The sequence below is a fragment of the Macaca nemestrina genome, chromosome Y, assembly GCF_043159975.1.
Source record: "Macaca nemestrina isolate mMacNem1 chromosome Y, mMacNem.hap1, whole genome shotgun sequence".
Lineage (NCBI taxonomy): Eukaryota > Metazoa > Chordata > Mammalia > Primates > Cercopithecidae > Macaca > Macaca nemestrina.
In genome coordinates, this window is record NC_092146.1 from 5,027,149 (window position 1) to 5,054,326 (window position 27,178).

The following is a 27,178-nucleotide window of genomic DNA, read 5'->3' on the forward strand; positions in this document are numbered from 1 at the left end:
AGACATCCCAGCATCTCTCCTCCTTGTGGTCCCACCAGTCCCTACAGCTGTGGTGCCACCCATATCTTGCTAATAAGAACACAGGGGTGCCATCACCTACCACCTGCAAGCCTCAGTCCACAGTGGCACAGAAATTTGCTGATTACATTCCATTCATGAGAACATGGCTCCCCTATGTAGAAGAAAGGCAGTGAAATTTAACCTGGCTTTGCACAGCCATTCCAGGTGAAAATGCATTTTGATAGGAGAAGATGCCACTTTGATAGGATAAAAGAAAAAAATATATCTATTTTGTCAAACCTTCAAGCAGACTTCATGTGTCTTTAACAGAATAGTTGCTATGGTGGAAAGCATCTCCCATAAGAATAAAAGGAGGCTTGGGGTAAAAGTTAAAGTTATGATGTTCATCTTTTCTGCCATCTTCTATAAAGCAAAAAGGTATTTAGGGTTAGGGCTGGGGCTTGTGGAGCTGTCTTGACTGTTCTCCTCCTTAAGGAAAAAGGAGGGCAAGGGCACAGAGAGAATCCTTTCTCTTTCTTTCCCTGGATGGGGCAGGATTTAGAAGTCTCAGCAGCTCCTCCATTCCATGGCAGAAAGAAGCCATTATCTTCTGAGTGCAGGGATAACCAATTGCTTTCCCCAACCATTTTTTTTCCTAAGGAAAAATAGACATTTGAAAAATGGCTCTTTCACGTTACTCAGGCTTTGTTAATAATACACTTCTCTAATAAGTCCAGGGCGTGCTATTCTTACTAATGGTTGATAGATTCTGGGCTCAACCAAAATGTCCTCAGCAAGATGCTGTTCAAATCCCAACTGTTTTATGGATAACATAGGTGTGGGCTGATTTTTAAACAAGATCCACGTTCTTTTACTGCAAAACTCATTGACAATTTCATATTAACAATAAAGCCTGGAAATTATTGAAATGGGTTCAATTAGGAGGCTTAGACAACCATGCTATATAATACCAACAAATATGTTAGCATTGTGAGAACTGTAAAGTTTTACGGAACTGCTGCTATTTTGATGAGTATTAATATATATGAAAAAATAGCCAGGGGCGATGACTCAAGCCTGTTATCCCACTGGCTTTGGGAGGCTGAGGCATGAGGATTGCTTAAGGCCAGGACTTGAGACCACCCTAAGCAACATAGCAAGACCTCATCTCCAGGAAAAATAAAAATTAGCTAGGGATGGTAGTTTGTGATTTTAGTTCTACCTTCTTGGGAGGCTGAGGCAGGAGGATTGCCTGGGACTGGGATTTCAAGGCTGCAGAGAGCTACGTCTGCACCACTGCACTCCAGCCTGATGACAAAGTGCGACCTGGTCCATAAGAAAAAAGAGAAAAAAAAAAAGGGAGAGTGGCTTGTTATAAAATGAAAATATATGTAATGTATACAATCCAAAAAGGGCCCTCAAGTTGCACTGGACAAGTTATTTATAATCAGTTTTTTGACAAACATCTTTGAACCATGGTGGAATATATGATCCATGAATGTGGGTGCATATACACAGTGTGTGTCTGTTCCATACAGTAAAAAATCATCACTCATGGATTATGTTCCTTTTAAATCAGCACAAAATGTCACTTTGATAGGAGAAGACCAATACATGCATTTTGTCAAATATTCAAGCAAAAGCTTGATGGGAAAAAAATGTAGAACTTCTTTTCAGATGTCTTGGAAATCAGACTTCATGTGTCTTTAATGGAATATTTTGAAAAAATTCTTCTCTGTCTTAGCCTCTCTTCCCAAGAACTATGAATGCTTGACCAGCTGTGACTTCTTCAAATACATCATATTGGTGAAGCAGGGGGACTATCCAGCTCCTGGGAAAGTCAATGGATTTGTAGCTGCCTGCGTTGAAAGCTATGAAGTTGATAATGAGAGCTCTGGGGTAAAGAAATGTTTTGCAAATGAGTGTGGACACACCTGCCAAGTACCCAAGAAGACTCTGTACAAAGGCAAGGGGCAGCCTTGGGGGTGTGAAGAGACCTGCAGTGCCACAGAAATCTGTGTGTGCCCAGAGAAGGGTGTCCATTGTAGGTGTGAAAAGTCCAAAAAACATAAAACCTTAAGAAAATGTATTTTATATCATATACACATATGTCTTAATATATTCACAGACCCATAGAGATAAGCCATATAAACTCGACTTGGGGCAGAACAAGTCGTTCAAATTAATTTTTTTTAATTTGATATATGTGACAGACAGCAACAATTCAGGAAGCTTTTTGTCTTTTTCTCCAGTCAGAGTGATTCAAGTAAGCTCTACTGGGTACATTGGAATAATAAATTGATTTAAATCCTTGGAAAATAGGCTGGGAGATGAGGCAGAGTTGAAAAATGCACTATAAATATAATGGTATTGTGCTTTTTCTGCTGATATAATCCAAGAACATTAGTGTCATTGTACACATCTTAAATATTTTGATTAGTACCTTGAGACTCTAGACAATGGAGTTCAATTTATCAAACAGCTTAGCAGATGCAAGCCATTTCTATAGCACTTAGCTCCTTAATATCAAGTGCTACTTGTCATTTTCTGTAAATGGGACTAAGCTCTTTCCATCCCCTACTCCCCCCCGAGATGAAGTCTTGCTCTGTCACCCAGGCTGGAGTGCACTGGTATGATCTCAGCTCACTGTAAGCTGTGCCTCCCAGGTTCAAGTGATTCTCCTGCCTCAGCCTCCCAAGAAGCTGGGACTACAGGCACCTGCCACCATGCTCAGCTAATTTGTTGTATTTTTAGTGGAGATGGGGTTTCGCCATGTTAGCCAGGATGGTCTCGATCTCCTGACCTTGTGATTGAACTACCTTGGCCTCCTGAAGTGCTGAGATTACAGGTGTGAGCCACTGCACCAGCCTAAGCTCTTTTTTTTCTAGTTGAGATGGGGTCTTTCTGTGTCGCTCAGGCTAGAGTGCAGGGTGCAGTGGCACAATCTCAGCACACTGCAGCCTCCTCATCCCAGGTTCAAGAGATTCTCCTGCCTCAGTCTCCCAAGTGGTTGGGACTACAGGCATGCCTCACCACGCCCAGCTAATATGTGTATTTTTTTTTTCTTTTTTCTCAGTAGAGACAGGGTTTCACGATGTTAGCCAGGCTTGTCTTGAACTCCTGACCTCAAGTGATCTGCCACCTCAGTCTCCCAAAGTACTGGGATCACAGGCGTGAGCCACCACATCTGGCGAGGACTAAGGTCTTTTAAAAGCCACGCCCATTCCATTGTATTATATATAATATAGGATACCATCAAAATACACTATGACATATAACGTTTTGTTAATTTTTTGGGGTCTCATTTAAGAGTAATATAGAAGCTGGGTGCAGTGGCTCATGCCTGTAATCCCAGCACTTTGGGAGGCTGAGATGGGTGGATTACCTGAGGTCAGGAGTTCGAGACCAGCCCGGCCAACATGGTGAAACACCATCTCTATTAAAAATAAAAAATTAGCTGGGTGTGGTGGCATGCACCTGTAGTCTCAGCTACTCGGGAGGCTGAGGCAGGAGAATCACTTGAACCCAGGAGGCAGAGGTTGCAGTGAGCTGAGATCACACTGCTGCACTCCAACCTGAGTGACAGAGTGGGAATTGGGAATTCATGTCAAAAAAAAAAAAAAAAAAAAGAGTAATATAGAGCAGCATTCCCCAAACTATTTGGCAACAGGGACTGGTTTCTTGGAAGACAATTTTTCCTTGGTTGGGGGAGGGCGAAGGAGATGGTTTGGGATAATTGAAACACATTACATTTATTGTCCATTTTATTTCTATTATTATTATGTTGTAGTATGTAATAAAATAATTATACAGCTCACCATAATGTAGAATCAGTGGGGGCCCTGAGCTTGTTTTCCTGCAACTAAATGGTCCTATCTGGGGGTGATGGGAGACCATGATAGATCATCAGGCATTAGATTCTCATAAAGAGTGCACAACCTAGATCCCTTACATGTGCAATTCACAGTAGAGTTTGTGCTTCTGTAAGAATCTAAAGCTACAGATCATCTGACAGGAGGTTCATGTGATAATGTGAGTGATGAGGAGTGGCTGTCAATACAGATGAAGCTTTGTCCATCCACCCACCACTCATCTCCTGCTATATGGACTGGTTCCTAACAGACCATAGACTGCTGCCACTCAGTGGCCTGGGAGCTGGGTACCACTAATATAGAGTTAGTCAGTAGGAATATTCATTAAAGTACAGAGAGTAATAGATGTCTTTCCCTCTTTGTGTCTTTCACACACACATGCTGAATCCATATTTTTTCTAAATACTGATAGTTTTGTAAAAAATGTGTATAAAGCAGTATTCATTAATACCAGCTTTGAGTTATGTGTTGACTGCCTATTTTTGGAAGTCCATCTTACTCTAACATTCATACACATCTCTTAGAAGTTAGGTATCTGTCCAATCTTCCTTTACCTCCCACTTTGGAATATTCTTCTCTGAAATCTATGTAATTCATCCAGTTTTTTTTCTTTACTATTGGAAACATGCCATGACTGCTATGTCTCACATTCAAAATAATCACTGCTTTTCTCTTCTTACCAAGTAATGTTTCTTTAATAGTTTTAAAGTTTTATTGTGTTCATGCCTCTTGTTTAAACTACAGCAAATCACTTTTGCAAAATTTTAAACCATATAGCTTCTAAAGGATCTTTTATTATGAAATCTTATTTGTTATTAAAGATTATGCTATGTATGAGTAGCATTCACAATAAAAAATAGGGTGCTTTTGGAATGCTCTTTTTAAAACCAGTTGTAAAACCTGTAGCATTTTAAAGAGATAATATAAATTAAAATATGCACATTTATAAAAGGATTGAAGAGTTAGTGTGAACTTCAGTTATGCCTGTTTCACTTGAAAATAAAGGGAATAGAAAGGGCCAGGATAAATGATTAAGTATGCAGACACTTTCAATGTAAAACTACATTTAACAAAACTGGATGGACTTTTGTTAAAGTACTAACGTCACTCTTCTACTACAAATTAGCTCCTAAATTAGATTTTTGTGGAGAGAGAGAGGGAATCAATGAGAGTCAATTACAAATAGAATAAACAGATTCTGTTGACCTGACAATGACTTTTGTGTAATGAAGATCGTCAAGTCAATAAATTGTTATTTTGCCAAAAATACATATATGTGCAGGTAGATATTTTTCTCTTGCTTTCTTCAGTAGTCTCTCAAGGAAGGCTGATCTTCATGTCCTGGGACCTTTGACAGTAGCTCTGAATATGTTAGTGTGTCTAAAAGCAGGGCAAATAGAGCCTGTAGCAATTCCTTCACCATCGTAGCTAATGAGCCACTTGAAGTCCCTGTTGGCTTTCCCAACCTGGAGTCCAGCTGCTTCTTCACTCTCAGATGAGGAGAGGAGGGCAGATATCCCCGAGACCCAGGGAAAGTGTCTGTTCCAACCCATCGATTGGCTTTGCAAGGAGAAAACCATGTGCCTAGTCAGATAGCACAAAAATCAACCTTGCAATCTTAGGATACTTGTGATCACTGTCTTTCCTACCTCCAAGAGGCCTTATTGCCCCAAACAAACTAATGTGAAATAGATTGCCTCCCTCCGTCTCTCTCTGCTAGGTCTGTGTAATTGTTTTACTTGATAAGAATCGGAGTCCTGGTGGGTTGAGATTAACTAGTCCTGCTCTCCGTTCACAGCTGCTGAAACTGAGGTTGCAGGCTATGCCTAAGTGATTTTGGTAGTAGGTAGCAGAAATAGATCTAACATCTGCTCCCACCTGGGCTAGCTCTCCTGTCATTTTTATTTTGAATCTGTGGAGCCCTAATGAAAACGCTCACTGAGCATCATTGAGTTATTATATAACTGGCCAACTAAGGCCTGATACAGTGGCTCATTCCTTTAATTCCGGCACTTCGTAAGGCTGAGGCAATAGCTCAAGAGTAGACTGAGGAAGATGGCAAGATATTCCCATCTCTGCCAAACATGATAAAATTAGACAGGCATGGTAGCTTGTGCCTATAGTCATAACTACTTGGCAGGCTGAGGTGGAAGGATCACTTGAGCACAGAAATTCAAGGTTATACTGAGCCATGATCATGCCACTGCACTCCAGTCTGGGCAACAGTGAGACCTTGTCCCAAAATGTATCTATATCTATTATGTATCTGCCTAACTAATAGGCCAACTAAAATATTTGTCAATATAGAGTATTTTTAATCTAACAAAATTACTACCTTATGAATCATTTTAGGCTAATGAATAATGTGGGATTGTTTTACATTTTAGAGCTGACATCTTTAAAACTAGTTACAGAATGTGCTATATGGAGAAACAAATTCTATGGGACAGATATTGAAAACCTGAAGTTCCTTATGAGCTTCTCATTCATTCATTAACATGTATTAAAGTGTTGTTGAATAGTGCTGTCTGGAGATCCAAAATAACATTTTCTTAACGTTTTCTCTGGTTTACACTTATTTGTTTGTTTGTTTGTTTGAGACGGAGTCTTGCTCTGTCACCCAGACTGGAGTGCAATGGCACTGTCTTGGCTCACTGCAACCTGTGCCTCTTGGGTTCAAGTGATTCTCCTGCCTCAGCCTTCCGAATAGCTGGGATTACAGGCACACACCAGCATACCTGGCTAATTTTTTGTATTTTTAGTAGAGCTGGGGTTTCACAATGTTAGCCAGGCTGGTCCCAAACTCCTAACCTTGTTATCTGCCCACCTCAACCTCTCAAATTGCTGGGATTACAAGCATGAGCCACCATGCCTGCACCCTGGTTTACCTTTAAAAGGGGCTACTGTCACAGAGATGGAGAAGTATTGACACATTTCAGTTGAATACATGTTTATGGAGTGCCTACTATTTGCTGTCATCTGTAATGGGCATTGGGGTGCAAGGATCTATGTGACACCAGCCTCCACATGGCACAGTAGTTTATTACTGAGATTGTCATGAGCACAATACTCTAAGTGGGCAAATTGTTTTTCTAATATTTAAATAAATTGACATTTACCAACCTCTGTACATTTTATTACTTATTGAGTTAATATTTAAAAATGTTTTTAAATTATAAAAACCCATACATACTTTCTGTTTAGTCTGCTGTGTTTGTCAAAGGGTAAATGGAAAGTACTGATTTTATAGCTTCAAGAGCTTTATATACTGGTCGCTTGGGTTTTTAAAATCAATGACTATCTTGAAATGATGATCAACAAAATTCCCTATTATATTATATGTGTGTGTATGTATGTGTGTGTATATATAAACATATATATATATTTTTTTTTTGAAAGAGAGTCTCACTGTTGGTGTGCAGGCTGGAGGGCAATGGCACAATCTCAGCTCGTTGCAACCTCTACCTCCCAGGTTCAAGTGATTCCCCTGCCTCAGCCTCCCAAGCAGCTGGAATTATAAGTGCATACCATCATACCTGTCTAATTTTTGTATTTTTAGTAGAGATGGGGTTTCACCATGTTGGCCAGGCTGGTCTTGAACTCCTGACCTCAGGTAATATGCTTGCCTTGGCTTCCCAGAGTTCTGGAATCATAGGCATGAGCCATCACACCTGGCCCCCTATTATATTTAAGCACTGAATTTGTGTTATGCTGTAAGAACCATGCTTAACTGATGCCTGGAAGTAAGTTAACCTTCATAGACTAGTATTATAGTTTAAAACAAACAACGGCGATCCTTTCTTTTACTTTTTAAATAAAATTATTAGCATCAAAATGAAGGCTCAGAAATATTAACATGATTGGAGATGCCTGCTGGTGCTAGTTCTATGAAATGCAAACCTTCATAGAGTCATAGAAAGTTTAAAAGGCTTATCTTCTACAGGTAGAATACAAATGAGTGCATATGGGGGCACGTCCTTTTTCCTTTCTATTTCTATTTCCTTTCTAAATCTATTTTATGGCTTGGTGAGACTGTTTTTCCTTCAAAGGGTTTATGTTTTACTATTTTGCTGCCAAGTCCCACTGCCTCCCTTGGCTTCTAACTGTGGCCAAAATGGTTGGGGCAGGGAGAGAGAATAGTTAAAAAATTTTACAAACATAAAGATTGAGACTAATTTGTGGCTTGCAGTTATGTATAGCTTCCTTTGATGTCAATCTGTTTATTTTCAAAGAGACCTGATCAAGAGTTTATTTAGTATTTCCACAAATAATCAATATGTAAAATATTTAAACTTCATTTGTATAAATAGATTCAGTTGTATAATGAATCCAGTTGTATAAGTGGCTTTATACAACTTCTCACAAATAAATTTTCAACTTCTGAATTAAGTGGTCCAATGCCTTAATATGTTATAAATACAAATTCTAGGTTCTAATTACCTTTATGAGAGATATCAAGTGGTGATTAAATCACTAGAACATTAGAGCTCACTACATTTTTATATCATTTAGACTCATGGTAAAAAAATTAATAGTAATAGTAAAATCTCACAATGAGTACGCAACTGAGGATTGCTTATCCTAATTGATTTTTCTATTCATATATTTTCAGCACTTTGAAAAAGCATTGGCTTGCTGCTGTTGATTTCAGCAGAATATTTTTTTGCATTTTAAAGAAAAAAAAGTGGATGTTACTTATTACAGGTGTCATATAATAATGTCTGTAAATTTTTCAACAGAATAGTTTAGATTTCAGATGACTAATTTGTCCAAAAATAAAGAGAAAAATGCTGATCATTTACCTAATAGAAAATATATTGAGAAGAGATCCAGTTTACACATCTGGTTATGTAGTTGGGATGCTGATTCAGCCAGTGAGGACTGTGTGCACCAGAAGTGAGGACTGGAGGTCTTGAGGGGTGCTGAGCCCCATCTGCTCACAATTCCTTCAGAGTGCCAGAGCTCATTCCAATCAAAGGAGCCAACTGACCTTAATTCAAAGCAGGTGGACCATTTCTTAACATGCATATTTTGGGATCATGCTTCATCATAATAAAATAAATTTTTAACTGAAGAAATTTGAACAGACATCACCCTTGTGCTCAATACATTTGTTTTAGGCTGTTGGTCCTTAAGTGCTGTTCAAGATTAAAACCTTACTGCAAGGAGATTGGGCTGCTTGGGCTGGCTTCCGGTGAGTTCAGGTTTCTTCATAGGCTAGAGTATTTACTGTATTTACTCTAGAGGATTATACTCTAGAAAGCCAAAGAGCAAAGTAGATTCTAAAGTCTCAGAGAATGTGTTCTATTAGTTTGAAGAATCGGTCATCTTTTTTTTTTTTTTACTACACACCAAGGAATCAAGGAAATCATGAAATGTTATCTGAGTCTACTCTCTCTCGTCTTATCCACATATCCGTTCTGTAGAACTATTTGTCTGCATCTGCCGGGCAACCTTCAATGCAAAAATGATAGTAAATGATCAGTTTTTTAAGATTAGTTTTCATCACTTTGAACAAATTTTAGTGGCTTTTTTCTTGACACAAAACATAGAGAGCTACTTCTATTAAAACCAATCATCAATTAACTTTGGGATTTCTATCCTATCAGGAATTGGTCTTTTATTATTTTTTTTGAGAAAGCCTATGGTCAATGCAATACAAATGTTCTGTCTTGTAAACATTTTGGTATTACTTTATTTTCTGGTATTTATTTTTGTAAAAAGCAGAGTGAATGTATGTGTGAGTAATAGGACCGTGCTGGAAAAGAGATCTGAGTTGCTTGAAACAATGTATGATAAATATGGCAGTACAAAATACCTATGATAAATCTTCACCCTTCCATTGGTGACTTTCAAGCAGAGTAGGGATTACCATTTTTGCAATGGTTTGCATAAATATTGCACAAGTCTCTTATTTCCGCAGATATATTCTTGAGTGAATAAGAAAGTGGGTTTTGCTATTTATTCAGCAAATATAGGCTGTGCAGAATGTTCTCTTCTGGGACATTGTGAGGTGTGGAAATGAAGGAAACATGGTTTTTGACCTGTGGGAGCTATGGCTTAATGGGAAAACAGGCATCATTATGTGACTTTGCTACAGCAAGAGGCAGTTAAATGCATGTCTTGACGGTTAGAGGTTCAGCATCGAATGGGGGCAAAAGAATAAAGCCTTTATTTCCAATTGAGAAATTTAGGGGAAGTGTCACAGAGTGGTGGCATTTTGTTTGAGCCTGGAAATATTCAAGAGTCTATAGTTAGAAAGCAGAAGGAAAGACATTTCAGAGTGAAAAAAAGTAAACACCACAAACAGTCCATGGTTTTATGAAGTACCTGGCAATGTGTTTCTAGGAATGCTGGGTTTATAGATAATATCTGTGACAAAAATTAAACAGATACTGGGAGATAGACTGACAAATAAAGTGGTAGCCAGTCATGAAGATAGATGCCTTGAAGGGGATGGCAAGATGTTTCTCTTCATTTTATAGAGAATAGGATACAATGAAAGAATTTGGGAAGCCAAAGGAGAGAACCTCACTTCTACTTCAGAAAAATAACCACAAAGTACCAATAAGGGAACATTAGCAAAAGAGATTGAGGTGCAGGGAAGTAGGTTGAAAGGCTGTTGTGAAGGTCAGAACAAGGAGGGGAGTCAAGTTGAGCGAACTCCATGGACACACAATGATTTGAGGATTCTTGAAAATGTACTAAGCAGTAAGACAACTAAATGTTGTTAGCTGCAAGAACAAATCAATAAGATTCTAAGATCCCTTAGACATCCTAAAGAATAAAATTATCATAAAGATAGATAACCCAGGAGAAGTGACATATCTGGAACAGAGAAATTCAGCAAGCAGGTTAGAAAGATGGTCAGCAGCTTAGCCAGGGCTTAGGGATACACTGGAGAAACATTTGCTTAGCAGAAATATGCTAATCATCTAAGTCAAGATACCCCCTTTGCTATGGTTATTCACTAAGAAGAAAAGTTTACGATACAAGCTTGAAAGAAATGCATGTGATGGCAGAATAGGAGTCAAAGATTGACTTGGTGAAGTTCCAGATCCAACAGGAAAGCTGAGGATCTTAGAAGAAAAATATCCAAGGGATTTGCATGTCTATCAAACCACCTCTTTCCCTCTCTATGTGGTCTTTTCTATTATGAAATGTAGAAAGAAGCAGAAATTTCAGAGAGAAACTTGAGATCAGATCGTAGCCCCGGGCAACTTATTTAATCTTCCTTAGACTCAAATATCTCCCATTCAGTATGTAGATAATTAATCTTTTACCCACTTCACAAATTCACAGTTAGGATCAGGTGAGAGAAATTTATTATAAACTAAAGTTTGCTACTCAGCCATGACCCATCAGCAATAAAAAAGAATGCAGTTAAGTATGGCAAACATTTTCTCTAAAAAATATTTTTTAAAAATCAGTGACTTTGACCACATATAAATATGCTTTTTAAAAATTATTTGACACCATCCATCTAAATCTTTGATGACTTTAAAATTTTCCTAAACAAGGCTTACCATGAATTAAGATCAAAATGAAAGAGCTGAAATTCAGCCATGCCACCAGCATGCATCAAATATTATTTGCATTTTGTGTTTGCACATTTTCCAGTTTCTTCTGCATTTAAACTTACAAAATAGAAGAAGAAATCAAGCATTGGTAACTAGCCTCTCAAATGAGTTTTCAGTGCTTTCAGCAAATGACCATCGTGTACAGAAAATTATGTTAATGGTAATTGGTGTTCTTGGTGTTGATGGCATTCACCATCATGGTGACATAGATTCTATCTCATTCAGTTAGTTTTGCATCTTCTATTAGTATTACAAATTTCTTTACAAATTCACTTTCTGAAATGTCTGCTGTTTTGAACTGTGGTTCTTCAGTATATCAGTCACCAGACAACTTGCATGTACAGAAGGAGAGAAAGAAATTAGAATGATTAACTACTTTAAATTGAGATACCTGTGAGAAACTTTTGGAGCAGTGGACTCATTCATGCAAAATCCAAACATTATAAATTCATTATTTTCTGATTTTAAACCATTAAGACTATAGGGTAGTGCTTGAGCAGTCAATTGCAGAATCTAAAAGACTTGAGCTTTGAAAATCACTTTTAGGAGATTTCACATAAAGAGATTTCACTTTGCAGTGTTTTCCTTCCTTAAATGGAAAACTCCCCGAGAAAGAAGGAAGATCAAATCTGGAAACCATGTTATAATGACCTTAGAATGTATCAGTAGACACAGAGCTTGTGAAAAAGTGGGGGAAATGACTTGAAACCCTTTATAATGATCTCCTAGTGTGAATTCCATGTTAATCTCAAGTGAAACAACCTTGTAACATGATTTATTCATAAGAATGTGCTGAAATGATTGCTCTAGAGATTACTAAGGAATGAACCACTTGTTCAGATCAGGAACAGTCTATACTCTCTTTAAAAAAAAAAAAAAAGAAGAAGAAGAAGAAAAGTTAAAAGAAAAAGAAACAAACAGCTGGACAGAGTATCAGAAAACTTCAGAAGTGAAACGCTGTATGGAGAGGCCACTTTTATGAAATGAAATCTCAGTTGTCATCAGATCAGATTCATCTCTTCCATACTTGTTCTTCCTCAACTTTTACTTCAATTTGAGTTACATGCAGATTGTTTTAATTGATACGGTCCTGTTTCAGGTGTCCGCCTGAAGCCCAGAGAAGAGTTACAATTTATAGAACTGTAGTCTGGACAGCTAGAGGTTAAATGGTCCTCCAAATTCAATATTTCTATTGAACCCATGATCTTTGTGGTACAAAGAAGGTGGAATTATGGAATCCATCCTAGCAAAGATAATGCCACTCATTGGCAGACGGTGGCTCAGGTAAGAGCTTCAAATAGACTTTGATTTTCATCTTGGAGGTAGTGTCTGCTACATACCTATGCACATAAAATTAACTTGCTATGCCGCAAAGTAGCTTGACTATAGATATTACTTACTCAGATAAGGAATAAACAATATAAGGATGAGGTTCATAGATACAAACAAATATGCTCAGAAACTCAACCATTGGATTAATTTGTCCAAAATACACATAGAAGGGAGATAATTTTATAATCTGCTCACATGTATTTTCTCCAAGAACCACATTTCCCTCAGCCAAACTCAAAGCCAATTAGCGTAAGGAAATGAAACTTCATGAGGACTAATTTGACATTCAATCATCTAAATTCTTTCTCTTCTGTTTCTCCTGCATTTATTCCTTTATCCTACACAGACTTTAGGAGCATGGGATAAGATCTGTCTCACAAAATTACTTATTGGGACATAGTCAGCAGCCCATAAACCTTCACCAGTGATTTCTTCGTCTTAGTCAACTTAAAAACTGATACACCACTTTCATGGCAACACTCCCGGAATTTATCTTAACAGTACTTCCTCTTCTGTCTTGTTGATGAGAAAAGGAAAATGTTTTTATTTTCTTTCTTTTAAGAGCCGTTAAATGCACAACCAGCTGCTACTCACCCCCTCCCACCACACACACACACACACACACACACAAAAACACGAACACAAACACAAAAGAAACCCTACATGGATGTAAAAAGTAACAGACTCTGAATATGAAACTGTTTCATGAGTTTAGACAACTAAAATGCCTTCCCATATTTATGTCTATAGGAAAAAATTCTCACCTTAAGTTGATTAGATCATTTTTTCCAACAACTAGATTCCTATATTTTTGTTAGCAAATGAAAAATAAATGTCAATATTTAGGTGTTTGCAAGAAGAATATTTTCTAAATAGCAATATCTCAAAGGAGTTAAGCACTAAAATGAAACAATGTAAGAACCCCAAAATAAGTAAGAAGTTTGATGTAAAACAACAATATTAAATTAGGGAAAAAAAACTGGTCAAATCAATTTAGTAATTCTATTCTATACTTATTTTAGAAAAAAAAATTGCTTCAATAAAACATTAAGCTACTCAGAATACAGCCTGAAATTCCGTTTGATTTACATGCCATACTTTCCTAAATCATGGTACAGATTCATTTGAAATTTCTCCAACTTACTTGAAGATTTATGAAAATAACTGACAATAAGATCATCTCTTTTACTCCAAAAGATTTTCGGAAAGAAGAAAGCTCCTTTATTATTGTTGTTGTTATTATTTTATCCTGTTAATGCTATATGTAATACCTCCTTGTCTGCTAAATACTGTGGAATACCACGCCGACTTTAAGCTTTTAAATTCACAGCTGAAACTCTAAATGATGAAGTTGAAGGTGTTTTCTCAAAGTTTGCCAAATCAGGTAGAAAGCCATATATAAGAATTTATATTCTTCCTTTGTTCTCAGAAATGTTCTTTTAGATATTGATGTAAACATGACAGTTTTTTTCTGTCTTGTTGATGACAGTTGTTTTCTGTCTTGTTCTTATAAGCTGAGGTTGTTATAAACTCAGTTTTTATAAATGGAAGTGTAGGAATGTTCAAATCCAATCCTGTTTCCCTAGTTTCATCCAAAGAGCAAGTTGAGTTTGGCACTTGGTGTAGATGAAGGCAAAGACTGTAGGTGGTTATTTCTTGGAATTCAAGGCAGAGCTTTTCAAGATTTTACTAATGCAAATAAAACACAGAACATTGTTGAAAGCAGGTATATTGTACGAAGACTATTAAAGTTATTTGATGTCTTAAAATTGTAGCTCTAGAAAGAGCAAACCCACTGATCTTCCCCAGTGTCACTTTTTTCTTTTGGGCATTTTATTGAACAAATATATACTAACACATCTCACACTTCATGATCAAGACTGGTTCTTCAGAGTTGTTATGTGATTTACTCAAACGTTTTTTTAAACAGTGGCTCAGGTTATAATTTACTTGCAGAAATTGTTAGTGGTCTTTAAGCATGTGGGTTGTTATAGCTATTTTGACAATTATATTTGGCATGTGAATTAAAAGAATATTTTCTTTCAGTAACCTGAAGATGATTTCATCTTCTTGTCTGTAATGTAACAATGACTGCACATAAATATTCTATACTGATTGAATCTCTTAAATGCCATAATTAATCACCATATTTAAAAATAGCCCAAGCTCTTGTCATAAGGTTTTGACTTCAAGAGATGTTTAGTTCTTTGGGGTGAAATATCAGTGGTTCCTTAATCCCTGACAGCTCTCTTCATAACTGGACGTGATGAGCAGCGCTTATCAGAAGGAAGACAGGCTGAGTTGCCATGGCTGATAGGTTAGTATATTTTTCTAAACAGATCCAACCAACATATTGGAATAAAAAATGGCATGTTCCCTGTGCTCTGTGACATGTCCCCTCAGACGACAGATGAGCGAGTTCAACTGACTGACGTAAGACCCAACTGATGGTACCAGTTTCGAGTGGCTGCTGTGAATGTGCATGGAACTTGAGGCTTCACTGCCCCCAGCAAACACTTCCATTCTTCCAAAGGTCAGCCCTCCTTTTCTTCCCAGACACAGAATACTATCCTTGCTCCCAGGCACACATAGAATGCAGATTCACTGTCTCTATGTTCATATTTATAGTTAGTCAACAGGTGGCTTTGCTGTTTTAGAGAATGGGACCAGATGTGTTTGAAGGTACCATGTACATTTATGGTTAAGGACAAAATTGGAATTTTACCTGCAGTGTATCATAGAAGATAACATAAGGGAGTTTTTTAAAACTTTGAAGTGGTGAGGGGTTTTCATGATCAACATCTGTTGAGTCTTTGGTTAAAGATATTTTGCATTAAGAAGTATTCAGTTGATTTTCAAAGAGAAAGACTGAATTTTAGCTATTCTAGGCAAAATAGCCTTTCTTGAAATTATTGTTAAATTGAGAGTGAATTTGACTCTTACCTTTGCTTCATAACATCTAGAATTTAAACCCCTCCCAAGTCATTTAATCATTGCTTTAATTTTGTTCCATTCTGACTGTGTTGATATTTTAAAATCTCTGTGGAAACAAATGAACAGTGTGCTACATTTGCGGTTAATCTGTGACGGTTGAAGCAGGTTTATTTTTCTAGTTGTGTCCACATGGCTGTGTACCTTCCAAATTTAGATATCTGCTTGACTAATTATAAGGATATGGTTTCATAGATACATATTGGTTACCTTGTTCTCTTACTAATCATAATTTTTCTTCTTACATAGAAAGTAATTTAAATTTATTTTATTTTAAATAAATTTATTGATTGTGACATTAATGAATAATGTAACCCTTTACACTTAAAAGCCTTTAAAAATGGAGGGGGAGCCTTTTTTTTCTTTTTTCTTTTTTCTTCCTCCCAAGGAGGTAAATTCATGAACTAAGCAAACTTTAAAGTGAAATTGTAAATGAAGACATCAAACCATGTCTTAAGACTCTGTCTCCCACTGAAAATTTAATGAGGCAAGTGAAATAATTAATTGTGGGTTAGTAGGTAGTGATCAATAAAAAGTTTCAGAGTGCATCACCTTGAGTTTCATGGTTCAAATGTGATCCAGACATGTTGTGGTCAAAATGTGTTACCATCTGTTCAGTTGCTTGCAGGATTTGGGCTGCTGCTGTATGAACACGACTGCAAAATCAGACATCAGATGGAAGCAGTTCCCAGCCTCTACAGACAGATGCTGAATTAATCTCCTACAAGAATTGTGGTGGCACCTCTTGTGCAATGAAGGCGAGCAGGTGGTTTCGCTCCCATGATTCATTATAGGGCCTTGCTATCCTCAGGATCTGGGCAGAGGTCTTTTGACAGCCCCAGGGTCATGACAGTAGGAAGGCCAAGCTGTCCTGACACTTTCTGGTAATAATCTAGAATGGGAACTGTATCTCCCAAATTTAAGTGGACTTTTATTTATGGAAAATGGAACTATTGCAGTTATCATTAAAATGTTGTTCTGTCATGGTTACAAATACACCCAAAATTCACACTTCCACGTATCTCATCCTGAGGAACATTCCAAGCTTTAGTTCTTCAAATCTTACAAACCAAAAATGTCTGCACAAAATTAATGGAAGATTCCATTACATTTTAAATAAAGATGAATCCCAGAATGACAGGTTTAACATCAGACAAAGGGTGGTAGACATTCCTTCTATGATCTCTAAAACCGACTTAATCACTAACAAAGTGGGGCCACATCTGTTTCTCATTCTCACCAAACGTTAAAAAGAGCCTTACTGGGAAAAATGCTTTAAAGAACTTTATTTAAATACAATTTTTATGTCATAAAATTCACTTATCTTTAAGTGTACAGTTCAGTGATTTTTAGTATTTACTGACCTGTGCAACCATCACCATCATCTAATTTCTGGGTTTTTTTTTTTTGAGATCAACTCTCGCTCTCTCATCCAGGCTGGAGTGCAGTGGCACAATCTCAGCTCACTGCAAACTCCACCTCCTGGGTTAATGCCATTCTTCTGCCTCAGCCTCCTGAGTAGCTGGGACTACAGGTGTCTGCCACTACGCCTAGCTAATTTTTTGTATTTTTAGTAGGGACGGGTTTCATTGTGCTAGCCAGGGTGGTCTTGATCTCCTAACCTTGTTTTCTGCCTGCCTCGGCCACGATCATCTAGTTTTAGAATGAGTCCATCATCCCAATAATATCCTTTAGAGCTTACTGGGAAAATTTAAAGGTAGAGGTAAAGTTGATTTTGTGTCTTTAGCTTCCTTTATTACCCATGAATCTGAACTGCAATCCTATGGAATGGGAAGTATCCTGCAGCTTGGTACTTGATCTATTTCTTAGAAAAAACTATATATATTTTTTTAAAGGCCAAAAGCATAGCAGTCACAGTGATTGATAAATGATTACTCCCTTTGGGAAATAGGACCATCCCCTTAAGCACTGTTTTTCTCAATAGCCTCCTTTTAAGTAATGGGCAATGCTGCTCTTGCAGCAGTTTGTGGTAAAAGAGGCTTGCAGTCATTCTCCACTCTAAACATTTTCTGCAAGCCACCACAGATCCTCAGATCTGCCTTGATTCACCTTTCCCTGTGTTTCCCCTAATCAGCTCAGTTCTATCTTTAACTGAGAATAGTGTTAGCTTCCTAATCACATCCCCACTTCTGCCTCTTGGCTTCTGCCTTTCAGGCTTCTGGATTCCTGTTTCCTGATCCTAGTCACTCATTCCTGCTGTCCGATCCCCACTTCCAGATCCTGGGTTTCAGACCCTGGCCTCTCATCCCTGCTTACCGATTTCCACTTCTGGATCCCCTCCTTTTTAGTCCTCTCTCAACACAGCCACCTGAGTGATCCTACTAAAATCTACGCCACTTCCCGTCAGTTTTTTGCTCAACGTGTCCCAGCAGCTTCCCCCACCTGACTCAGAGTAGAAGCCATGTTCTTTACAATGGATTTTAAGAGCCAGTTGACCCCCCTTTCTCCTTCCTCTTAGACTTCATTGCTACCCTCCCTGTTTTCCTGCTCAATGCACTAGGCACTTCTGCATTCTCTGAACACTTTATTCTTTCCCTTGCTTCAGGATATTAGCATTTACCTGGTCTTGGACTGGGGAAATGCTCTTCCTTCAGATTGTTGAAAGACTGGCTGGCTCACCTTCTTTATATAAATATCTCTTTTCCAGCAAAACCATCTTTAACCATGCTAGTTATATGTATAAACAAACAAGCAAACAAATCCACATTTCCCGTGTTGTATTTTTTGTTCTTATTTTCTGTTAAGACTGTCTACCTTGCCTTAGTATTTTCCTTATTCATCTTGTCCACGGTTTCTCCTTGCATCCAATCAGGATGAGTGTGCATGTCGGTTTCTAATAATAAGTAAAAAAGAAAACATAAGAGCAGATATGTTTTCTTTTTTACTTATTATTCCCACTGCCTAGAACAGTACCTGACACGTAATAGCTGCTCAACAAATCCTTGTTCAATATATGAGGAAATGAAACATGAGTAATAAAAACAGAAGGTAAAGGCAGAAAATTTTGTTGTTGTTGTTTCTATCTTTAAATTTTCTCAGTAAGGCATGAAGGATTGATCTTTTTGGGGTGATGGACTCATTCTAGAACCCAGTGATGGAGATGGCTATGCAACACAGTAAGTACTAAAAAGTCAATGAGCACTTAAGATGAGAGAATTTTATGGTGTGAAAATTACATATTTCAAACATATTGTTAAAGACATTTTTTCCCAGCGAGGCTCTTTTCTATATTTGATGAGCCTCATTGAGGAAGGTAGGGAAAGAGGTGCCACCATCTTGTTAGTGAAGTGGTTAAGTCTCCTTTAGACATACATATCCTGGAGACAGTGTCTTCCACCATTTTATTGATTCATTAAACTCCTATCATTCTATGATGCACCTTTACTGAAAATGGAATCTACTATGAATTCAGTGTTTACATTTTTGGTTTATAAGAGTACAAGAACTAACACTTGGGATGCACCTCAAACTAAGACTTACAGAAATGTAAATTTTGAGTATTTGTCCACCTGAAGAGCTAGAACAACATATTAATTATGACTGCAATGACTGCTATGTTTCAAAAAATGGTGCATTTTCATCCAATAAATGCCCATTTATCCTGGTTTGCTCTAGACCTGAAACTGTGCCAGTCTTCCAGTGGTTTATAATTACTTTAAAAAAACAATGACCACTTCCATTGTAGCAGTTTGCAAAGCCTAAGCAATTTTCTATTGTATATGATTTAGGTAGAGAGCCAGCTTTGACAACTTAAGGCTATGTCAAGGAATGGCGGAAGGGTTTTTTTTTGTTGTTGTTTGTTCATTTTCATTACTGTAAATATCTCAGCAAATAAAAGTAAAATTAAACAGAATAAGATAGATAAAATGAGTTCCATTTAGTTTAGACTCACTGCTTGGGATTCATGAGCTCTAAAGCTGTTTCTCATGGAAAAGCCAGACTTCTTGTCCTTATCTTCATTGTAGTTTTTTTAAAATACAAAATTAGTATTTGTATTAGTACATTAGTAATGTACTAATTAGTACATTATTACAAATGTACATTAGTACATTTGCCAAAATAGATTGGGTACTATTTAATTTTTTCTTGACCCATTTATTTTCACATAACTTAGACTTAACCCATCTGTTTTTATAGTAAATTCTAAGTTATTCATAGGTTGGTAAATTAGTTTCATGCTTTTCCTCTTCTTGGTGAATACCATTTCTGAATATTTTTATTGCTAACTCTTGCCTTTACCAGAAGAAATGCATGAATATAGAATGGACAAAATCATTAATTTTTGTAAGAGTATGCGATAATGGTTATATTTGTTTATTTAAATACTCTATACTGTATTTCCTCCTGGCACTTGAGAAGGGAAATTTGCTTCAAAACTAAAAATGAGTAATAGTTTAACAGATTAATGCCTAGTTCTCATTTCTACTTTTCATCTCTTTATTAAGAATGTGGGACTGCTTCCTTGTACCGAGTAAGTTACCTTCAAAGTACCTCCTGAGACATCAATCCTGCTAGATCCTAGGGTCTACCTAAACTTTTCTATCCCGTTCCATTTGGAACAAACAGCACAAATGCTCTGAGCACAAGGTGTTAGTGTGTCTGCATATTCCTACCTAAGTTGATATTTGCTGCCTTGAAACATAAGTCTGACAAAAAAAAGATTGCCACCAAAGTTAAGACACCTTCAGAATCTGATCCAAGTGAAGGCTTTGAGTGTGAGCAGTTTAGTTAAGAGGAGTCTAGAAATGCGGTAGGTAAGAAGGGAAGCAGAGCAAGGTGTAGAAGTGTTGCAGGAATGAAGGAGGTCCAAAGAGACCACGGGGTGAAACAGAAGAATTTAACTGACTACAAGCAGACCCAGCAGATTAATATCCAAAAACTGAGGCCAGAGCAAAGATAGCATTTGACTTTTATACCTACTTCAAAAAGTGGCCAGCAGCTTGAAACAAGCTTACAGTGGCATGAAGTGTAGTGACATGAAAACAAGGATAAAGAGGCAGAACAAAGGCAGTTAATCAAATTGTAATGGGTTCATAACTGAGGATTACATGTGACTCTTGCTATGCAGTCCAGATGGCTGTTACCTAGGCTTGCTCTAGTGCCTTGTATGGGTTTGTCTCATAGCCTTCACTACGGTGCCTAGATGGCTGCAGCCCAGGCCTGCTCAGTCATGTCTTACAGCCTTCACTGTGCTGCTTAGGTAAAACAGAATACTTGAAGTTACTACTTACACAAAACAGGAATCTATAAACTCATAAGTTTACTTATATCACAGGAGAAAGGAAAATTTGTTTTCTTCTTCATATGTTGAGGGAGTACTGGCAGAGTCTCCACAGCACATTCCTTTGAGCCCTGTCTTCTTTGACAATATTACTAAGACTTCGCTTGGGTCTGGGCTTTGCCTGTTACTGCTGTTGTGATAAGTCAGCCTAATATAGAAAACTTGTTTGTGGAGCACAAACACCTCAGAGCTCCTCGCTGAAGGGGGTTAATGGTGTTATGGTGTTCTAGCACCAGTGCAGTCAGTCACTGTCTGCAGCTGTTCCTAGCAGATCTGGTTTGCATGCTGGCAGAGCTTGCTCTGAGTCCAGACACAGTGTTAGGTAATGAGGTACAGAGGTAATCCCTTTCTAGTTTCTTCTTCTTTTTTTTTTTTTCCTTTCTCATTTCCCAAAATCTGACAAGCTTTACATTATTGCCCACTTCTTGGAATGAGAAGACCACTAATGTCTACACAACAGAGAACTCAAACTTTATGAATAACCAGTTTAGAGTCAGGGTCACAAATACAAAAATACTGTGGGCTCCACATTGCGGTTGTTTATCTTTTTTTCAATAAATTGGTGTTTAACCTTTCCGTGATGTTGTTGATATTTATTAAATGAGTAAAAAAATACATACATTGCTGCTTAGTATTGGAAATGTATTTTGTGTAGTATATAAAAAAATAGTATATACTACTTTGCTGAATTTGGGAAATAATGTGTTTGTTTCTGGCTACCATGACCACGTGGGGTCAATATGGGTAGTAAAAGAAGGAAGAGTTCAAATTTTGTGGATTGTATATGGGAAAATCCAAATTCATTTTTTTGGTATGTTGCCGAAAGCAAGCAAACATGTGGTTCATTTGAAATTAGTTATCAATTTGACATTACAAAATAACACACTTTTAAGGCATCTTATGAAGAAACAGGTAAAAATCCAACTTAAATTATCTTTAACCTAGCATAATATCTTTTAGTCATCATATTCATTTCTCTTCAAACTCCAAGTTCTTCAACTATCTTTTTCCCCTTATTTCCTCATGTGTGTAGGATACATTACAAATGAAAAGGAAGCAGACAACATTGTTTTTACAGCATGTAAGTATCACATGGATGTTACTACATGCATGCATTACTGTGTCAGCAAAACTAGAGCAGACATCACTGGTGGTAATAAAGTTACCTGTTGCCCTGTTAGGACCCATGACTTTTTACTCTGTTTCACAGCTGCTCAGGATGTGCCATTTCCAATGGGCAAAAGGCTTGGCTGTACAAATGTCTTGAAACTATTTAATAGTTGGAAATTTGCCTGTAGTGTAGCTTCAGCAGCTTTGCTAAGATTTTTTTTTTTTAATGGAGAAGGAATACTACCCCAACTGCTAAGACTGGAAAGGAAAAAGAAAAGGTTAAATTTTATTAGAACCAAATCTGTGTTTAGTTTAAAACTATGTAACACAGGCATATTAGTGTTTTTAAAATCTAACTGCACTTGACAAAAGTTATATACCTTACAAGGTATTCTTATGATGCATTTCAGTGGGAAGTTTAATCTATAGACATTATTGATAGAAATGAAATAAGTAAAGTCCACATTCATTTTTTGAAATAGGTATTGTTCTCCGTGTGTGCATGTGCATGTTTCTGTTTGATGATCTATAATCGTTGCTCTCTTTATAGCCTACTTAGTTTTTTTTAATATGCATTTTTTTTTAATGTGGGTTCTGTTCCTGTATTTAACAAATGGTGTTATCTCAAAAAGTCAGAGGAGCCTGCCTCAGAAAAAGTGATGGCATTTCTCCCGGGACAAACAGAAGTGGTCTTCTCCCATGAAATTCCATGTCAGTGCACTAATAGGCCTGCATTTCTGCAAGGGTGACAAGTGATTTTATTGTCACTTTTATGCAACGTAGACTTATAGTCCTTCCATCATGTCAGTCCTTCATACTCGTTAGTTTGCCTGTTTTTGTCATGAAACACGAGAGGTTCAGTGATGAAACTTGAAATTTGTCTTTTTAAAATCTAAATGTTTCATCCTCCTCTGCTGAAAGCACCACATATGATCATCAATAAAAACTATTTTTCTTCAAGGCTGAAATTGGGTATACAGGCTAAATATGTAGCATATTTTACATTGCAATCACACAATTCTATAGCATAGAAGGATCTAATACAGCTATTTCAGTTATCTCTGAAAATGTGCTTGCTCTCTGTAGTGTGTTTCTGCAGATAATAGTGAAGATCATAAGGAAGGAGTTGGCATCAAACAGAAAGAGAAGTGAGCTGGGGCAAAATGCCCAGATTTGAGAGTCAGAGGAAGGGTTAGGAGAGCGCTAGTCTTGTGGTATGACTCCCATCTTCTCACTTGAAGAGGTAGTAAATCAACCTCTGCTCTTGAAGTAGTGAATTAAACTGTGACCCTCAATTTCCGCATCTTGAAAATGAGAACAATAATGTTAACATTTAATAGACAAAATACAACTGTATATTTGTAAAATTAGGGATAAACAGTGCTGACGTCAAGTTTCCTAAACCTAATGGTATAACACTCTGAAATGCTCCCAATCAGGAGAGAGCAGTCTGTGGCCCAGAGTCTAAATTTGGCCTGCCACCTAGTTTTGCAAATAAAGTTTTGTTGGAACATAGCCACACTCATTTGCTTACATATTGTCTGTGACTGCTTTTGAGCTATAAGGGCAGAGTTGCATGGCTGTAACGGAGACCATATGGTCCACAAAGCCTAAAATCTTTCCTCTCTGGCCCTGTTGGGGAAAATACTATCAGTGCCTATACTAGACTATTGTAATAGACACTTTTCCCATTAAAAGACTTTGAATTTTTACATTCTGTAGGGACATTTTCCCTCATTATGACAGTGGAATATAAGATATGTAGAGCGTGACTCATAGAGTTGTGTATTGTTACACCCTCCACCTCATCTTTCTCTCATTTTTGTTGTCAAACTTCTTGTTCTGCCATCAATGATGTGAATGACCTTGGACATATCTGTTTACCTCTCTGACCCCTAAAACCCTCACCAGTTAAAAAAATGTGAAGTAAGTTGTAGAATTTCTTAGGGCTTTATAATAACATACAGTACAGAGTTTCCCTCCCTGGCTCTCTGGCTGCCATCAGCCACTGTCTATGCATATGTATATCTATATATGTGTATGCATGTATGTATGTGTATGTATGTGTGTATATATATGTAAATTTCACATGGAAATATCCAGCTACATTTCAAAATTCTGAAACAATTAAAATATCAGGCATAAGGAAAGAAAATATTCTGTATAATTCAGTCAAATGAATATACCTTGTTTCATAATGTAGGGAACCAGTTTTGAAGGCAGAGAATGGCTTAAATATATGAGGATTTAAGTATCAAGTACTTAATACTTAATTGTTATCAAGTATTAAGTATAAAGAATGAGTAAAATGCTTCAGATTAGACAAACTGGATTGACCCTGTCTCACCTGAACCCCATAGTGAATAGGTAGATAAATGAATGGTTAGTTTACAGAGGAGAATCACGGCAATAAACAGGTGATCTCTGCCATTCTCTTTTGGTTTTATTTTCTTTTTGTTCTTGTTTTTTTAAGAGACGAATGTCACTATGTCATCCAGGTTGGAATGCATGGGTGCAGTCATACGTCACTATAGCCTTGAACTCCCAGATTAAAGCAATTCTCCTGCCTCAGCATCTTGAATAGCTAGGACTACAGGCACATGACACCATGCTCAGCTAATTTTACTTTTTCTGTAGTGATAAGGTATTTTGCTATTGCCTAGGCTGTCCTCAAACAGTCCTCCTGGCCTCAAACAGTCCTCCTGCCATAGCTTCCCAAAGCGCTATGATTACAGGCAGGAGTCACCATGCCTGACCTGGTTTTACAATTTTATAGTGATTGTTTTGAGGGAGAAAGAGATGGGAGTGCATCATCTTGGTAATGGAAGTGTGCCATTTTGGTATTATACACTCAAAATGGGCCTTCTTTTTGAGAAAATTTCAAGAAAATATTATTAATTCATATCTTTGAAAGCATTGTTTTCTCAAAAGTTATTTTCATAAATTGTGTTGTTTCATGTTTTATAATGTTTCATAAACTAGATGGTATTATTCTGGGTTATTACAATAACATCTAAGAAAATTTTCCAGGGCAGGAAATGATGTAATGAATGATATAAATTAAAGAGGATGATTAAATTCCTAGTACCAGTGACCTTCTTAAATATTGGAGTTTCTTTAGAAGAGGAGATAATTTTGAGGTTTTCCTTATGAACCTAGAATATCTGGAAAATTCATGTGACTACTTATTTTCATATGTAGATATTCAGGTGCATTGCTGAGAATATTAATGGCTGTTATTATCTTTACACATTTTAATTCTTCTCTTGCCTTGAAGTGATGATTCACTTGTAAATTGGTTCCCTCCCAGGAAGGTTGGTAGCTCCCTTTTATAGATTAAAGATTGACTCCTACACCAGAGGAAGGGGAGTTTGTTTAATTGTTTTATTTCAAACTGGGAAGAACACTCCTTTGATTTTGCAGTTCACTTTAGGATCTTGTTATTTAGCAATTCTGATTGACAGAGTTTGAACCTGAAACTGGAATATTACATTACAAATCAAAGCTAACATTTAGAAGCCTGTCCTTCATTTATTCATTAAGCAATTACTTACTGAGCACATACTGTGTGCTAGGTACTCTTCTGGACTCTGGAGATACAGATGTGAAAAAACGAACAAACATTCCTCCTTTCCAGGAGCTTTCATTATTGTGAGTAGAAGCAGACAGCAAATAAGGTATCTAATAAGTCAGTTTGTGTGTTAGGGTTCTCTAGAGGGACAGAACTAGTAGGATAGATGCATATATAAAGGAGAATTTACTAAGGAGTATTAACTCACACAATCACAAGGTGAGGTAACAAAATGAGGCCATCTGCAAGCTAAGGAGCAAGAAAGCCAGTCCAAGTCCCAAAACCTCAACAGTAGGGAAGCTGACAGTGCAGCCTTCAGTCTGTGTTCAAAGGTCCGAGTCCCAAAGCTGAAGAACTTGGAGTCTGATGTTTGAGGGCAGGAAGCATGCAGCACAGGAAGAAGATGTAGGCTGACAGACTAAGCTAGTCTAAATTTTCCGCATTCTTTTCCCAGCTTTTATTCTGACTGCACTGGCAGCTGATTAGAATGGTGCCCACCCAGATTGAGGGAGGGTCTGCCTTTTCCAGTCCAATGACTCAAATGTTAATCTCTATGGCAGCACCCTCACAGACATACCCAGGAGCAACACTTTGCATCCTTCAGTCCAATCAAGTTGACACTCAGTATTTACCATAACAGTTAGTAATAAGGGCTTGGAGAATAATGAAGCAAGGCATAATGATGGTGACTTTTTTTTTTTTTGGAAATGGAGCATATGTAACTATTGTAAATAGGATCACATTTAGTAGACCTGCAGCAGGAAAAGGAGCCAGCCATGGAGGCATCAGGGAAAGTGTTTAGGCAAATGGAGAGGAAAAACTTCAGTAGTATCCCAGTTTTCCTCTCCAAGAAATAGCATGGGAACCAGTGTGGCTGGGCTGAGGCGCAGAGGTGATCAAAGGAAAGGTGCTCTGGGAGGTGACTGAGGCACAGGTTGTAGGCCATTCAGGAGACTCCTAGTGGTTTTACTCCAAGTAAGGGGCTTCTGCGCACAGGAGTGAGATGGTATGTGCAGTATAGAATCATTAGACCATTGTATTCAGAAAGACCTCTAGGGAGGCAGTGGGGAGCTTTTGGCAGTAGTCAGGGAGAGGTGATTGGTGACTTGGCCCAGGACATTGGAAGTGGTGAAAGGCAGTTAAATTCCTGTTACACTTTAAAGGTAGTGCTAACACAGTTTGTTCAAGGGATGTGACTGAAAAATAAATGTACGACTTCGAGGGTTGGGGCCAGAGCAACTGGAAAGAGCAATTCCATGTACTGAGATGGTGGTGGTGGTGGGTTCTGTGTGGTGGGGTATGTATGGGTGGTGGGCTGTGTGCAAGGATCATGGTTTTGCTTTGGGACACATTAGTTTTGTGATGACTCTGAGACCTCCAAGTAGAGCTGCTGGAAGATATTTTTTGAGTTTTGATATTT

At 37.6% G+C, this 27,178-nt stretch overlaps 1 protein-coding gene across 16 annotated transcripts in view; it reads left to right on the forward strand.

Moving 5' to 3' along the window:
• LOC139360963 (thymosin beta-4-like) overlaps positions 1-27,178 on the forward strand; it is a 226,246-nt gene that overhangs the window by 169,188 nt on the left and 29,880 nt on the right. For 12 of the 16 annotated variants that reach the window (XR_011618533.1, XR_011618534.1, XM_071089474.1 and 9 more), the window contains one exon: positions 22,111-22,158. The exons of 2 other annotated variants lie outside the window; for them this stretch is intronic. The gene's annotated coding sequence lies outside the window, so the exon portion shown is untranslated. 2 more of the 16 variants (XR_011618535.1, XM_071089466.1) reach the window with 2 other exon arrangements.